The following is a 15,072-nucleotide window of genomic DNA, read 5'->3' on the forward strand; positions in this document are numbered from 1 at the left end:
GGTATCATTTTTGACATGCAAAGACCCAAACGGGGTGCCACATGCAACCAAGTTCTAGCTCGGGGGTGGCAATTTTGTCCATGCCGTTCTGTTAAGTGTTTTTATGTAAACTTAAATAAAATTGGTTCTGCAAATCCAATAAGGTGTGGATATCAAGTTGTTTAATTTCAATTTACTTTAGAATAAATATGAAATTGATTAAAGTGCCAGGGTGCCTATACAAAGTATTGTGGAAATTGCTGATTGAGCTCAAGATAAGACTATGACAATATAGGAATTGAGGGAGCTTTCACACTTATATTTGAACACGTGGAAGTGCAATGGAAATTAGCATTGTGCACAGTACTGTTACACATTCAGTGTCAAGCATCAAGGAAACCAAAACAAGTATTTGATACAAAAATGCTGAGTTGGAGCGATATAGTAGTGTCACTGCATAAATAGATTCTAGTAGTGGTTGGAGTCGTGATCTTGCCATCCGGGTCTGACGACTACTGCCTTTTCTTGAGGCTGGTGCCATTGGTCGAGGCGGAGTGGCCATTTGAATGACTGGACTTGATGTGGCTCTGCTCAAAAGTAAGCTTATCGTCTTCGCTGGGCCGTCTTTTTCTGTAGGTCTAGGATCAAAGCATTTGGACTTCAGTCAACGTCGAATCATTGAGAAACCAACAAACATTCAGCAATGCCTTTAAATCAAGCCCTAAGGTAACAAAGACCATGGTTGTGTTTGTTAGGCACCAAATGGACAAACAGGGAGGGACTACCTGGACTTTTCCAATAACACTTTCTGTTGCAAAACATAAAGCATTTTTCTTGTAACATGACCCGGTTTAAATCCACTGGCCATGTGAAGTTGGCCCCAGTCATTACTGTACCTGAATGTAGACGTTGACAAAGAGAATTGCGAGGGTGGCCATATAGGAGACCTGGATGAGCAGGCGTCTGATGGGAAAACCACAGGGGACGATGACTGCACCCAGGGTGTGTATGATGGACAGTAGAAACTGGACCTGAGGCAGAGGGAAAGTAAAGAGTTATCATTCCTCTAACATCTTATCATCCCATGTTGTTGGTTAATGAAGACACTAAAAATCATTTCTTAGTCTAGAGGGGTTCCTAAACTAGAGATTAGAAGGGTAGCTCCCTTAATGAGAGTTAAGGGGTTGTTGCATCCTGCCTAAATGCTGCTTGCTGACAGGATATATCTTTTTTTACATCCATGTGGATGCTGAAAGAGGGGCATCATTCTCGTTTAGACAGAAATGTGAACTAGATGGACCAGTGTACTCACCAGCTGAGCCTGAGTCAGGTAGCGCTTCTACCAGAGGTATTTCTGCATGGAGGGTGTTGTGGACAGGCCGTAATAGGAGTACATACACACATGGATGAAACTGTTCAGAGTTGGCCCAAAGAAACCTTGAAAGAAGACTTGGGAGATATTTGACCAACCCTTTCATTGAAGTCCTTCAGTTTGGTCTGTCACTGTCACAAAGGCAACAAAATGTGAGAAAAGGAATAAACCAAAATTTGCAAATTGCTTGAAGCAGGGAGGGACATTTTTTATTTTTTAAATTTTATTTCACCTTTATTTAACCAGGTAGGCTAGTTTAGAACAAGTTCTCATTTGCAACTGCAACCTGGCCAAGATAAAGCATAGCAATTTGACACATACAACACAGAGTTACACATGGAATAAACAAAACAGACAGTCAATAATACAGTAGATCAAAAGAAAACAAAAAGTCTATATACAGTGAGTGCAAATGAGGTAAGTTAAGGAAATAAATAGGCCATGGTGGCGAAGTAATTACAATATAGCAATTAAACACTGGAATTGTAGATCGGCAGAAGATGAATGTGCAGGTAGAGATACTGGGGTGCGAAGAGACTTGTAGATAACCTGTAGCCAACCTCAACCAACGAGAGCATACAGGTCGCAATGGTGGGTAGTGTATGGGGCTTTGGTGACAAAACGGATGGCACTGTGATAGACTGCATCCAGTTGGTTGAGTAGAGTGTTGGAGGCTATTTTATAGATGACATCACCGAAGTCGAGGATCGGTAGGATGGTCAGTTTTACGAGGGTATGTTTGGCAGCATGAGTGAAGGATGCTTTGTTGCGATATAGGAAGCCGATGTTGCTAAACCACTCACACAGCCAGCCCCATTCTGATTCGCTCTAGGATCAGTTGAGTCCTTTGAAGGATACATTCTTCAAACAGTGATGTTGGCAAAAGTGGTTGTGACCTACTCTGTCCACAGGGATCCAGATCCAGTTGAGAACACTCCACCAGATGTTGAACATGGAGGCGTGGTGATACACTTGCAGGAAGGTGATCTGGCTGTTCTTCTTCCGCAGCACAAAGAACATGGTGTCGAGGAACTCAATCAGCTTGGAGAAGTAGTACCACCACAGCACCTTGGCTACCTGTGGAGAGTGTATAGAAGAGCCTATAGGTGAGCGGTCATATGGCCAGCACTGGATCAACTTTCCTTTCATGTATCTGTCACTTTGACCCTGTTGCTTACAAAAGTACTTAATTAACTTCTTCGGGCTAGGGGGCAGTATTCGGAAGTTTGAATGACTGAGGTGCCCAAAGTAAACTGCCTTTCACTCAGGCCCAGAAGCTAGGATATGCATATAATTGGTAGTATTGGATAGAACACACTCCGAAGTTTCTAAAACTGTTAAAATAATATCTGTGAGTATAGCAGAACTGATGTGGCAGGCAAAAACCCGAGGAGAATCCATCAAGATTTAATTTTTTGTCACAGCCCATTCAAATCCTTGTTTAGGGGAGATTCAAAGGAATACCTCCCAGATTGCCATTTCTATGGCTTCCACTAGATGTCAACAGTCTTTAGAAAGGTTTTGAGGCTTGTTTTTTGAAAAATGTGCTAGAATTTGTAGTTTTTCTAGGTGGCTCTCATTTTGACTGTAGTGTTGTGGCCCGCGTGGTTGAGGGCAAGCACTTCGTTATTTATCTCCGGTATTAAACACACTATTTTCTGTCTTAAATTTGATTATTTATTTACATATTAGAGTACCTGAGGATTGCCTAGAAACTTTGTTTGACTTATTTGGACAAAGTTTATTGGTAACTTTTGGGATTCCTTTGTATGCATTTTGAACGAGGGGAACAGGTGGATTACTGAATCAAGTGCGCCAACTAAACATACTTTTTTGGGATATAAAGAAGGACTTTATCGACTCAAACGACCATTTGTTATGTAGCTAGGACCCTTGGGATTGCAAAAAGAGGAAGATCTTCAAAGGTAAGTGATTTATTTTATCGCTATTTCTGACTTTCGTGACGCCTTTGCTGGTTTGGAAAATGTTTTTAATGCTTTTGTACGCAGGGTGCTGTCCTCAGATCATCACATGGTATGCTTTCGCTGTAAAGCCTTTTTTAAATCTGACAAAGCGGCTGGATTAACAAGAAGTTAAGCTTTTAAACGATGTAAGACACTTGTATTTTCATGAATGTTTGATATTACGATACTTGTATTTTGAATTTCGCACTCTGCAATTTCACTGGATGTTGTCGAGGGCTAGACATGCTAGTAGCCCAAAGAGGTTTTAAGAATTGTTATATACAAAACATTTGACCATAATCTAATTTCAATGTTTTAGTGCAGCAATAAACATTAAACATGTATTATTTTAATTCACTTATGACATGATCTCTGACGTTAAATTCTTGTATTGTGTGTCCATTCCTGTGTCATAAATTACACAGCTGTATTCTTGTGTATGTTGCTTTATGTTATCACATTCAGATGCAATGTTTTCAAACGAGGGGAAGAGAGATGTGCAGATGACGGGGGGATGCGGGGGCAGCCATGGGATGGAGTGGGGGCAGCCATGGGATGCGGGGGCAGCCATGGGATGGAGCGGGGTCAGCCATGGGATGGAGCGGGGTCAGCCATGGGATGGAGCGGGGGCAGCCATGGGATGGAGCGGGGGCAGCCATGGGATGGAGCGGGGGCAGCCATGGGATGGAGCGGGGGCAGCCATGGGATGGAGCGGGGTCAGCCATGGGATGGAGCGGGGTCAGCCATGGGATGGAGCGGGGTCAGCCATGGGATGGAGCGGGGTCATGCTGAAGTAATTCATGGACACGAACTGACCATCATATCATACAACTCATTCCCTTAGAAGTTGGATGAGGTACAGTAGCAGCATGAGCATGTACAGGTAACTGCCAAACTAAAGGAAACACTATCATAGTGTCTTAATAGGGCGTTGGGCCACTACGAGCCGGCAGAACAGTTTCAATGCGCCTTGCCATAGATCAAGGATCGTCAACTGTATAGATTTAGCTGTGGGATGATTATTTTTCTTGAGTGGATGGTCGGGCGTCAGGAGCATAATTACAGATCAATTGTAGACTGCAAATTGACCGCAAGAATCCCTAACAGATTTAATATTTGACTAAACATACCCATTTCAAACCTTGATTTCCTGGTGTTTAGTCTTTAAAATATAAACGAAAATGTACAGTACCAGTCAAAAGTTTGGACAGAGCTACAGTTGAAGTTGGAAATTTACATACACTTAGGTTGGAGTCATTAAATCTCATTTTACAACTACTCCACAAAATTCATGTTAACAAACTATAGTTTTTAAAGTCAGTTAGGACATCTACTTTGTGCATGACACATTTTTTCCAACAATTGTTTACAGACAGATTATTTCACTGTATCACAATTCCAGTGTGTCAGAAGTTTACATACACTAAGTTGACTGTGCCTTTAAACAGCATGGAAAATTCCAGAAAGTTATATCATGGCTTTAGAAGCTTTTGATAGGATAATTGACATAATTTGAGTCAATTGGAGGCGGTCCTGTGGATTTATTTCAAGGCCTACCTTCAAACTCAGTGCCTCTTTGCTTGACATCACGGGGAAATCAAAATATATCAGCCAAGACCTCAGAAAAAAATTGTAGACCTCCACAAGTCTGGTTCACCCTTGAGAGCAATATCCAAATGCCTAAAGGTACCACGTTCATCTGTACAAACAATAGTACGCAAGTATAAACACCATGGGACCACGCAGCCATCATACCGCTCAGGAAGGAGACACGTTCTGTCTCCTAGAGATGAACGTACTTTGGTGCCAAAAGTGCAAATCAATCCCAGAACAACAGCAAAGGACCTTGTGAAGATGCTGGAGGAAACCGGTACAAAAGTATCAATATCCACAGTAAAAAGAGTCCTATATCGACATAACCTGAAAGGCTGCTCAGCAAGGAAGAAGCTACTTCTCCAAAACCGCCATAAAAAAGCCAGACTATGGTTTGCAACTGCACATGGGGACAAATATCGTACTTTTTGGAGAAATGTTCTCTGGTCTGATGAAACAAAAATAGAACTGTTTGGCCATAATGACCATCATTACGTTTTGAGGAAAAAGGGGGATGCTTGCAAGCCGAAGGACACCATCCCAACCGTGAAGCACGGAGGTGGCAGCATTATGTTGTCGGGGTGCTTTGCTCCCTCATGGCATCATGAGGGAGGAAAATTATGTGGATATATTGAAGCAACATCTAAAGACATCAGTCAAGAAGTTAAAGCTTGGTCGCAAATGTGTCTTCCAAATGGACAATGACCCCAAGCATACTTCCAAAGTTGTGGCAAAATGGCTTAAGGACAACAAAGTCAAGATATTGGAGTGGCCATCACAAAGCCCTGACCTCAAACTTATAGAAAATTTGTGGGCAGAACTGAAAAAGCTTGTGCGAGCAAGGAGGCCTACAAACCTGATTCAGATACACCAGCTCTGTCAGGGGGAATGGGCCAAAATTAACCCAATTTATTGTGGGAAGCTTGTGGAAGGCTACCCAAAACGTTTGACCCATGTTAAACAATTTAAAGGCAATGCTACCAAATACTAATTGAGTGCATGTAAACTTCTGAACAACTGGGAATGTGATGAAAGAAATAAAAGCTTAAATAAATTATTCTCTCTACTATTATTCTAATATTTCACATTCTTAAAATAAATTGGTGATCCTAACTAACCTAAGACAGGGAATTTTTCCTAGGATTAAATGTCAGGAATTGTGAAAAACTGAGTTTAAATGTATTTGGCTAAGGTGTATGTAAACTTCCGACTTCAACTGTACTCATTCAAGTGTTTTTTTTTCTTTATTTGTACTTTTCTTACATTGTAAAATAATAGTGAAGACATCAAAACTTTGAAATAATACACATGGAATTTTGAAGTTACCAAGAAGTGTTAAACAAATCAAAATATATTTAAAAGTAGCAACCCTTTGCCTTAATGACAGCTTTGCACACTCTTGGCATTCTCTCAACCAGCTTCATGAGGTAGTCACCTGGAATGCATTTCAGTTAACAGGTGTGCCTTGTTAAAAGTTCATTTGTGGAATTTCTTTCCTTCTTAATGTGTTTCAGCCAATCAGTTGTGTTGTGACAAGGTAGAGGTGGTATACAGAAGAGAGCTCTGTAAAGAACAAGTCCATATTATGCCAAGAACAGTTCAAATAAAGCAAAGAGAAATGACAGTCCATCATTACTTTAAGACCTGATCAGTCATACCGGAAAATTTCAAGAACTTTGAAAGTTTCTTCAAGTGCATTCGCAAAAACCATCAAGCGCTATGAAGAAACTGAATCTTATGGGGGCCGCCACAGGAAAGAAAAACCCAGAGTTACCTCTGCCACAGAGGATAAGTTAATTGGAGTTACCAGCCTCAGAAATTGCAGCCAAAATAAGAGTTCAAGTAACAGACACATCTCAACATCAACTGTTTAGAGGAGACTGTATGAATCAGGCCTTCATGGTCAAATTGCTGCAAAGAAACCACTACTAAAAGGACACCAATAATAAGAAGAGACTTGCTTGGTCCAAGAAACATGAGCAATGGACATTAGACAGGTGGAAATATGTCCTTTGTTCTGATGAGTCCAAATTTGAAGTTTTTGGTTCCAACCGCCTGGTCTTTGTAAAGCCCTCCCGGCCAAACTCTCCCCTAACCCGGACCATGCTGGGCCAATTGTGCGCCCCCCTATGGGACTACCGGTCACGGCCGGTTGTGACACAACTAGTGATTCTGCAACATTGTGATGCAGTACCTTAGACCGCTGCGCCACTTGGGTGGCCCTGGCATACACTACTGTTCAAAAGTTTTAGAACACCTACTCATTCAAGGGTTTTTCTTTATTTTTTTATGTTTTCTACATTGTATAATAATAGTGGAGACATCAAAACTATGACATAAAACACATAGAATTACGTAATAACCAAAAAAAGGGTTAAACAACAAAATATATTTGAGATTCTTCAAATAGCCACCCTTTGCCTTGATGACAGATTTGCACACTCTTGGAAATGTCATAATTTGGTTATGGTGGAAAACGCTGTGTCAGGCGCCACTCCAGAATCGGCAAGTCTGATATCACCAGCTTACATAAATGATTTGCTATATTGAGTCCATATAGCGAATCATTTATGTAAGCTTGCAAGATCAGGCTGGTTGTACGAGGCTAAACAGAAAGGGCTTTAACATAATTTACTTGAGTTATGGAGAACTGGTTCATGCAAGCTCCATAGTTTCACCTCATATTGAACTTGTATATAAGACGCTTTATATGTGAGTGCAAGCGACATCAAATCGAATTTTATTGGTCGCATACACATGGTAAGCAGATGTTAATGCGAGTGTAGCGAAATGTTCCCATAGTGCTGTAATATCTAACAAGTAATCTAACAATTCCCCAACAACTACCTAATACACACAAATCTAAAGGGGTGAATGAGTATGTACCTATAAACATATGGATGAGCGATGGCCGAGTGGCATAGGCAAGATGCAGTAGATGGTATAAAATACAATATATACATGTGACATGAGTAATGTAAGATATGTAAACATTATTTAAGTGCCATTATTTAAAGTGGCATTGTTTAAAGTGACTAGTGATCCATTTATTAAAGTGTCCAGTGATTGGGTCTCAATGTAGGCAGCAGTCTCTCAGAGTTAGTGATTGCTGTTTAGCAGTCTGATGGTCTTGAGATAGAAGCTGTTTTACAATCTCTCGGTCCCAGCTTTGATGCACCTGTACTGACCTCGCCTTCTGGATGATAGCGGTGTGGCTCAGGTGGTTATCAGGCAGTGGCTCAGGTGGTTATCATCCTTGATGATATTTTTGGCCTTCCTGTGACATCGGGTGCTGTAGGTGTCATGGAGGGCAGGTAGTTTTCCCCCGGTGATGTGTGCAGACTGCACCACCCTCTGGAGAGCTTGGCGGTTGAGGGCGGTGCAGTTGCCACACCAGGCTGTGATACAGCCCGACAGGATGCTCTCGGTTGTGCATCTGTAAATGTTTGTCAGGGTTTTGGGTGACAAGCCAAATTTCTTCAGCCTCCTGAGGTTGAAGAGGCGCTGTTGCGCCTTCTTCATCACACTGTCTGTGTGGGTGGACCATTTGATAGGGGGGTGTTTTAATATGTCCGTAAACACACCAGCCAGCTGGTCTGTGCATGCTCTGAGTACGCGGCTAGGGATGCCGTCCGGGCCAGCGGCCTTGCAAGGGTTAACAAGTTTAAAAGTTTTCCTCACGTCAGCCACTGAGAAGGAGAGGGGTGGACGCTGTCTTTGTTAGCGAGCCCTGCCGGTGGCACTATATTATCCTCAAAGTGGGCAAAGAAGATGTTTAGTTTGCCTGGAAGCGTGACGTGGCTGTTTTTGTAGTCTGTGATTTCCTGTAGACCCTGCATTTCGCTTGTTTGATTTCCTTGCGGAGGGAATAACTACGCTGTTTAAATTCAGCCATATTTCCAGACTTCTTTCCATGGTTAAATGCGGTGGATCACATTTTCAGTTTTGCACGAATGCCATCATACATCCACGGTTTCTGGTTAGGGTAGGTTTTAATAGTCACAGTGGGTACAACATATTGCATTTCTTAACTACACTCTTCGCACCTTTTTTCTATCCCTAAAAGGGTTATTTGGCTGTCCCCATAGGAAAACCCTTTTTGGTTACAGGTAAGTACCCTATTGGGGTTCCATGTAGAACCTGTGACAAGGGTTCTCCTATGGGGACAGCTGAAGAACCCTTTTGGGAACCCTTTTTTTCTAAGAATATATAGAATGTATAACGTTTATAATAGGTAGTAAGGGCACAACAGTTAACACTACATGGTTCCTTGCTTAAAAATGTGAATAGTTCGCGCCCAGGCTCTGTCGTAACCGGCCGTGACCGGGAGGACCATAGGGCAACGCACAATTAGCCCTGCGTCGCCCGGGTTAGGGAGTGGTTGGCCGGTAGGGATGTCCTTGTCTCATCGTGCACCAGCAACTCCTGTGGCGGGCCGGGCGCAGTGTGCGCTAACCAAGGTTGCCAGGTGCATGGTGTTTCCTCCGACACATTGGTGCGGCTGGCTTCCGGGTTGGATGCGCGCTGTGTTAAGCAGTGCGGCTTGGTTGGGTTGTGTATCGGAGGACGCATGACTTTCAACCTTCATCTCTCCCGAGCCCGTACGGGAGTTGTAGCGGTGAGACAAGATAGTAGCTACTAAAAACAATTGGATACCATGAAATTGGGGAGAAAACGGGGTAAAATTGAAAAAAATAATAATAATGTGAATAGTGGATGTGTATATAAATATAAATATATTTCTACATGTCTATTTCAGTGGTTTTCATTGGCCAGTCAAGGAGTAGACAGCAGAACTCCACAGAAGTGTTACTGAGAGACGAAAGAAGGATGGTGCAAAGGATTAGGGTGTGAGTCAGCACACATACACGGCCATCGTCTCACTAACCCTGACATCCGCTTCCCCTGCTTCATGGAGTCCCAAACACTGTAGCCGGTAGCCTCCCCGACCACGATGCACAGATGAGCTGCAACCAAAACACCACGTCAACGTCACAGTGTCTCTCACCAAACAAACATACGCACAGTTGTGCACCATTTCCCTGTAACACACAAACACCACCCTGCCCCACACAATGGCGATTCGCAATTGAGCACACTTTTTAGTCTAGGACGAGGCTTAATCTGTGTCCGGGAAACCATCCCTATACAGTATGTCTTTAGGACAACTGGTTTATAAACATACTATTTCATAGGGGTATAAGATTGTGATGTGAGACAACTGAGGGTTTTATGCAGTGAAACATACAGAATATACATTAAGTCAAATGAAAAAGGGGTGGACACCAACAGTTTAACTGAAGGATATGTTAGAAGCACGTAATGCAGTACAAACTCCTCTTCAGGCCTTTTCAACTGGGCTCATCCATAGGCAAGATGCCGGGGCCCGGAAGCTAACAATACAAGCAACAACAAAAAAACACCTCAAACCTTATTTCACACTATCAAGAAGATATACATAATACATAGGATCTTAATTTGGATTTATATTATTGCAAAACATTATCATCTTTCTATCAACATTAATAGTCAAATCTGTGTTGTGTAAGAGTGGCAGCCTGCCAGTGACAGTAGTCTGTATGGTCCGTCACCTAGCCTGGAATCAGAGCTGATTTGGCCTCTGGCCCACTGCACAACATGTCATATGAGACCGCAGACGGGCCCATGCCCAGAGGCCACAGTGAGAGAGGGAGACAGGGAGAGGAGTGGGAGAGAGAAGGAGATAGAGATGGGGGGGCGGGAGAGAGAGATGGGGGGCGGGAGACAGAGAAAGGAGTGAGAGAGAGAAGGAGATAGAGTTGGGAGGTGGAGGACAGAGGGAGGGAGAAAGCTAGGGGGGAGATGAACATGAGATAGTACCAAGCGTTCCTCCTCATCCCTCTTGTCTTTCTCTATCCCTCCCTTTCTCCATCCCTCTATCCCCCTTTCTCTATCCCTCCCTTTCTCCATCCCTCCCTTTCTCCATCCCTCTATCCCCCTTTCTCTATCCCTCCCTTTCTCCATCCCTCTATCCCCCCTTTCTCCATCCCTCCCTTTCTCCATCCCTCTATCCCCCTTTCTCTATCCTTCCCTTTCTCCATCCCTCTATCCCCCTTTCTCCATCCCTCCCTTTCTCCATCCCTCCATCCCTCCCTTTCTCCATCCCTCCCTTTCTCCATCCCTCCATTTCTCCATCCCTCCCTTTCTCCATCCCTCCCTTTCTCCATCCCCCCTTTCTCCATCCCTATCCCCCCCTTTCTATCCCTATCCCTCCCTCCCTCTATCCCTCCCTTTCTCCCTTCCCGGAAGGCAAAAGTGTAATGACCTCAACTATAGAATTAGAATACAGTAAATATCTACAGTACCTGTTAAAAGTTTGGACACACCTACTCATGCAAGGGTTTTTCTTTATTTTTTAGTATTTTCTACATTTGTAGAATAATGGTGAAGACATAAAAACTATTAAATAACACACATGGAATCATTAGCAACCAAAAAAGTGTTAAACAAGTTTAAAGCAGCCAACAAGTGCTCAGCATATGTTAGAACTCCTTCAAGACTGTTGGAAAAGCATTCCAGGTGAAGCTAGTTGAGAGAATGCCAAGATTGTGCAAAGCTGTCATCAAGGCAAAGGGTGGCTACTTTGAAGAATCTAAAATATGAAGAAAAAAAAAGAAAAAAAAAGATATATATATATATATATATATATACACACAAACACTTTTTTGGTTAATGCATGATTCCCTATGTGTTATCAAACTATGGTTTGATGTCTTCACTAATTGTAAAAATAAAGCAAAACCCTGGAATGAGTAGGTGTGTCCAAACCTTTGACTGGTACTGTATATAAATACATGAATATAATAAATCTAATAGGATTTCTATGACCTCTACACACTGTAGATTCCTTTATTGCCAGAGGGCCTTTTCACACACACACGTTTGGAGGGGTGAAGAAACATCACTTTGAGGCACCATCTCTTTGTTTTCAGAGTGAATAATTTATCGAAGCATCAGCATCACTTTTGCCCACTGTATAATACTAGGATGTTCTTAATATACATGTCTTCTGACTTCTCTGACAGTCAAAGGCTCTTTTATACCTACAGTTTCTCAGTAAGACACACTCTACCACCAGATATCCATTCTCAGGGTATTGTTCATTAGGGCATGCCATGGAAAACCTTTTAAAACATGTTGCAATGTAACATTTAAATTAGTCTTTCTTCTTGGAGAAGTCTAGGTAATTCCTGTTTCAGTCTTTTTCTTCCGTTTGATCCCTAATTAACATGACCCAGGGTATCAAGGCACTCAATAGCCCCAACTCATCCACAGAATTCTCTCTTCATGCGGTTTGTCTTAGAACAACTTACCTCAACCAGCATGTAGAGGGAGAGCATGGATACAGAGAAGTTGTACACTAGTAAAACACCCTTGAGTGAGTACGATGGTCTGTTCCTCGTGTATTTTGGTCCCAGGTATACTATGAGGAGGTAGACGATGGTGAAGGAGAGGGTGGGGAGGTACGAGTCCAACAGAAGCCATCCTCGTACTCTGGAGTCTCAGGAAAGGAAAGAGAACACAGTGAACGATCGCCGTTTGCCACACCCTAATCTGTTTAACCTGTCATTGTGCTTGTCTCCACCCCCCTCCAGATGTCGCCCATCTTCCTCATTATCCCCAGTGTATTTATACCTGTGTTCTCTGTTTGTCTTTTGCCAGTTCGTTTTGTTTCGTCAAGCCTAGCAGCGTTTTTCCCCGTGCTGATGTCTGTCTCTAGTGCCTGTTTTCTAGCTTTCCCGGTTTTTGACCATTCTGCCTGCCCTGACCCTGAGCCTGCCTGCAGTTCTGTACCTTGTCACACCATCCTGGACTACTGACTTCTGCCTGTCGTTTACCTGCCCCCCCTTTTTTGTAAATTTTGTTCCATTGAAACTGTCTGCATCTGGGTCTTCTCCTGAGCCTTGACACCGCTGGTATTGTCATCCAATCACATCTCATTATTACTCCATTGAAACTGTGACTGCTCAACCGATCATAGGCAAAAATATCTGATATTAAACTCTATTTGAACTGATTATAAACATATATAGTCTGTTGTTAATATGATTTTTATATGATTAGAGTCCCCTTATAGTAGCCTAGTTGAATGGTTTATAACTAAATACAAGATACTGCTATAAAGGATAACAAGACGGTTGACGAATTGTTAACAAACTGAAATGTAAATAGAGTCGTGTTTATACATGACCAGAAACGTCCTACACATGATCTATGTACCAGATAATGTACATTCAAATCAGTTTATTGAATTTCACTATGTCCTTGTCTATGAACTTAATGGTTCATAAACTGAATATGAGAAGAATCTATAAAGAATAACAAGACGGACTAATTGTTAATATAAATAAAGTATGTCACCATGTTCGTGAACTAATGGGGCGTGAACAAGCTGCTTTGCAAGCTGTCACTGCTTTCATTTTCATAGTTAAGGGTGTTGTTTTCCTGCTATTGGGGGGGGGTGGGGCGCATTTCTTTTCCATAGCAGCTTCGCCTTGACTCTGGCCAATGGATCTTGTGGAGCTGAGTAGAGGCTATGACTATAAACTAATTACCATCACAACTTTCGGGCAGCACTTCTATCGTAACTTACCTTGAACCTGTTATGTGCAGATAGGTAGTTACATATTACGTCTTTATCAAAAGTAAGTAATCCATAAGTGTATGTATTTACTCCTCTATTAGAGTTATGACATAGGCTATTACACTTTAATTACACAGGTATAAATCCTAATAGGTTTACTTAACAAGGTGATAAGGCACCGCTGTGGAGATTCCTAGTATTCAGAAAGGCCAGTCTGATGACATACAGTTTCCTGGATCTAGACTGCTACTCTCCTGCATGAGGTGAGCCTTGAAGGACTCTGTAATGTCAGTCACACATCAGCTGATGCTACGCTGTAGTCTGAGCAGACTTATTTTTTCAAAAAACGTATTTGTAGTATTTCAACAGTCATATTTGCAGTCTTCATTGGGAAGTACATACCTCTCGCTCCAAACACGTAGTACAAAAACGTGTTTAACCGCTTGTCCAAACTTTCTAAATGGTTCGGAAAGCAAAAGAAAAATGAAGTCACTTGCAATAAATGAGTGCGTATGTGCCACCGTGTGTCTGTTGCTATGGCATTTATCAAAATAATGCACATTACATCATAGAACCCATTTTCATGTAAACAGTCTGATTTTAGATGCCATTATGCATTGGATTACAAACGCATCAAGGTCCTCAAATGCATGGGATAAACGCCTAAAAAGTGGTCTATGTCACATTCAATGATGACTCCTGTTCTTTAAGCGTCTTTGGGTTTTAGCAAAGCACTATATAAATGCTATGTATTATCAAGCAATGGACAACATGGACTCTAGCCATGCAGGAGAAGGAAGTCCTCCCTTCCTGTCTGACCTCCCACTCCTCTCCTCCGCTCTCCTCTCCTTTCTTCTCCTACCCTCTCCTCCGCTCTCCTCTCCTTTCTTCTCCTACCCTCTCCTCCGCTCTCCTCTCCTTTCTTCTCCTACCCTCTCCTCCGCTCTCCTCTCCTTTCTTCTCCTACCCTCTCCTCCGCTCTCCTCTCCTTTCTTCTCCTACCCTCTCCTCCGCTCTCCTCTCCTTTCTTCTCCTACCCTCTCCTTCGCTCTCCTCTCCTTACCTTTCCTACCCTCTCCTTTCCTCTCCTACCCTCTCCTCCACTCTCCTCTCCTTACCTTTCGTCTCCTACCCTCTCCTCTCCTTACCTTTCCTACCCTCTCTTTTCCTCTCCTACCCTCTCCTCTCCTTTCCTCTTCTACCCTCTCCTTTCCTACCCTCTCTCCTATCCTGTCCTTGCCTCTCCTCTGCACTCCTATACTTTCCTCTACTCCATTCTTGTCTACTCCTCTTTCCTCTGGTCCAGGGAGCTGGCCAGACTAGGCCTACACTCTGGACAAGTGACCTTCAATTATCCATTGATCTATGGCCCCCAGCTCTGACATGAGCATAATCAGGTTAAAACACCTGCTTATTTCCATGAAAACGTTCTCCCACGTATAAGTGAAGTGTTATCAGAACAATGCATTCCACCTCCTGTGGAGAGATGACCCAACCGATCAAAGCTGTTATGGGGTGATGGATTTCTGATACAGAGGTGA

At 42.7% G+C, this 15,072-nt stretch overlaps 1 pseudogene; it reads right to left on the bottom strand.

Annotated features, from left to right (window-relative positions):
• Positions 1 to 491: 491 nt before the first annotated feature.
• Positions 492 to 14,093, bottom strand: LOC112227510 (annotated as a pseudogene).
• Between the last annotated feature and the right edge of the window lie 979 nt (positions 14,094 to 15,072).

This window comes from Oncorhynchus tshawytscha, linkage group LG29, assembly GCF_018296145.1.
Source record: "Oncorhynchus tshawytscha isolate Ot180627B linkage group LG29, Otsh_v2.0, whole genome shotgun sequence".
Lineage (NCBI taxonomy): Eukaryota > Metazoa > Chordata > Actinopteri > Salmoniformes > Salmonidae > Oncorhynchus > Oncorhynchus tshawytscha.